Source organism: Chrysochloris asiatica, unplaced genomic scaffold (genome assembly GCF_000296735.1).
Source record: "Chrysochloris asiatica unplaced genomic scaffold, ChrAsi1.0 scaffold02051, whole genome shotgun sequence".
Classification (NCBI taxonomy): domain Eukaryota; kingdom Metazoa; phylum Chordata; class Mammalia; order Afrosoricida; family Chrysochloridae; genus Chrysochloris; species Chrysochloris asiatica.
In genome coordinates this window covers 11,900-14,834 of record NW_006410569.1, presented here as the reverse complement: position 1 = coordinate 14,834, position 2,935 = coordinate 11,900, and the positions used below count along the sequence as shown (strand labels likewise).

Sequence of the window (2,935 nt, the reverse complement as noted above, 5' to 3'; positions counted from 1 at the left end):
TCACTTAAAATTTTGATGTCAAGCTTGATACAAGCCTGATATAATCAAGATGTTCTCTCCTAATACTATCAATCCTGATACAATCAAGTTATTCTCTCCCAAGATGGTGGCTCCGGGAACAGCTTGATGTCTAGATCTAGAAAACAGTGGATTTCTGGATTTTTCTTCAAATTCCCCAGCTGTAAACCCTCCAATCCTCCGATCCTCCAAACATACCTTTATATTTGTTTCAGAGTTCCAACACCATCTCATGAGCCCTTTTGGCCGAGTATTCTGTGTTGTTGTTGACGGAGTTCCTCATGGTCAGTGGTTTAAGCTCACCAGCTGTTCCTTGGAAACCCTATACAAGGTCACTATGGGTCCGAATCAACTCGACGGCACTTAACAACAACAACAAAAACAACATATAGTTCCCAAGGAGTAGCTGGTGAGCTTGAACTATCGACCTTGTGGATTAAATCAACTTTGCAGTCAGCGCATTAACCCATAGTATCACAACAGGACTCTTTCGTACTAATGGATGCTTAAAGTTGTGTAATATTCACCTTTCTATTTTTAGAACTTAAAAATACCTTGGCATATACTAGGTGTATAATAAATGTGAACCAAATATTGAATGGCAGAAATGGATGAATAATATATATTATGTTTTCGTGGGGTATTCTTTGGCTTGTCTGATGCCCCAAGAAACACTTAGGAATGCTAGTGTTCTTGCCATCTCAGTGAAAGAAAATGTGATTTACTACTTACTGCTCCTTTGTCCCTTCCCAGGTCAAATGTCAAATGACTCACATGAATACAACAAGAATGGACAAGATTTTCCAGTAGTATGTGCCCATTACCTGTAAACCTGTGTCTGCATCCTTTGTTTGGGTATTTGCAACCCACAATTTCCCCTTCCCACACAGGCCACCTGAATCAACAGTGACTATTGTGATTAGTTTAATTGTCATGTATTTGTGACCTGCCTTCTGTTTCATGGGATGTAAACTAAGAAGAGAATAGTTATAGAACATGATCATTTAGGAGCTGGCATGCCAATATAACCAAACGAAACCAATTAATAAGTGATACAAACAGTGCTTTATATGAAGGTAATCAGTCTTAGAGGAAAAAATCCTTTTCATCCTCATATCATGAGGATAACACAGAATTATATGTGTAGTACATGTCTAAGGTCCTTTGAGTCTGTAGTTCTGCTCCTTCAATAATTTAAATGACTAGAATGAATATGTCATGAATAATATATTGCAGATATAAAATCACAAACTTGTTAGGAAATTACCAACAAGTTCACATTCATCAGTATGTTCCTTACTTGTATATTAATATTCCCAACAATATTCTTTTTTTACTGAAAACAGACAAACAAAATAACCTCTTTATAAACCACTTAACATATATTTAATAAAGTATAAAGTATGTACACTAAAACAACATGCGAAGAGTTCAGGCATCTTAAGCAAGACTTGACTTCTGAGCTTCAGAAAGATGTGGAAACTTCCTGAAGAAAATTTTCTTTCTTCTTCATTAAACTTTTCTTCCTTGATTGAATGCAGGCATATTTCTCAACTCTCAACCTGACAAAACATTCCACATAAGGCATTGTAAAGAATCATTTCCTAGTGTATTGTTTATTTAGGTACCAGGGTAGAGGCCACTACTTGAACTTGTGCCAGATGATTCTTCCAAAGAGGTCTCTTCTCCAAGCACCCGGTCCAGCATTTTCTTGACCAATCTGAAGAAGTCTTAATGCATTTTCTCTTTCCAGACAACTTTATCTAAGGCATCCATGGAATCTACCACCTTTTCTAACCTCTCTGGACTTGGCATTGGTAATCTCTGTCACTTTGCCTCCTGTTCTCAAGTTAAGAGCATGTTTCTTTCTTTCAGCAGAACATACCAAAGTTTATGTAAATCTTTATTACTTTAGTTCCATAACTACTGACATGTCCCTGAAGCTCCAGATTTTACTTTTTCTTCCCCCCAATTCTTTGGGTCATCAAAAAATTCTTTTAGTCCTATTCTTGACAACATGGTATGAAGTAATCTACACTGGTGAAAATATGTGAAATTTGTATATTCTTACTCAACACACCAACTGTAAACTAGCTGCTCCTTGGAAACCATATACAGGATGCTATGTGTCAGAACCAACTTGATAGCGCTTAACAACAACAGAGGCATCCTGGACTAATAGAGGCCTGAGAAGTTATTAATATTCTGGAAGTCTTCAGGGTGGCTAAAACCTGTTGGCAAAGAGGGATCAAACGAGATACTGCCATTTTTTCACATAACTAAGCAATCCCAACAATATTCTTGAAGAACTTAACATGACATATAATTCTGGAAACTAGAGATGTGTTTAGATATTTTGTGGCCTGTTTGAGTATTGTTAATAAATTGTTCATTAAGGTGAACCATATGAAGTTATTGATATTTGAATATATCTGACATATAATCAGCAATTACATCTGGTTCAACCTAAAAATTAAAAACAAACAAACAGGTCTAAAGAAGGAGAGTGGTCTCTGGGTGGTTTACGATTAACATGCTTTGCTGCAACCGAAAGGTTGAAGATTTGAGTCTACCTAGAATTTCCTCAGATGAAAGACTTGGAGATCTACTTCTGAAAAATCAATTGCAAACCCTATGGAGTACAATTCTACTCTCACACACATAGGGCCACCATGCATCAGAATCAACTGGAGGACAACTGGCTTTTAAGGAAGTAGCAGAGTTTGCTATCCTTTAATCTGGAGCCTTGCTATCCAATGTGTGGTCTGGTATCATTAGTGTCAGCTTCAGTGATTCTTGGGGCCAACTTCAGGTCTATTTATCCATTATCTGCAGTTTCACAGGGTCCACAGATAATTCATTTGTACATTAAGGTTGGAAAAGCAGCATTCTAGAACAGTGATTATAAGTATTATAA

At 36.9% G+C, this 2,935-nt stretch overlaps 1 pseudogene; it reads right to left on the bottom strand.

The window, feature by feature from the left end:
- Positions 1–1,458: 1,458 nt before the first annotated feature.
- On the bottom strand, positions 1,459–2,285 carry LOC102836835 (annotated as a pseudogene).
- Positions 2,286–2,935: the final 650 nt, after the last annotated feature.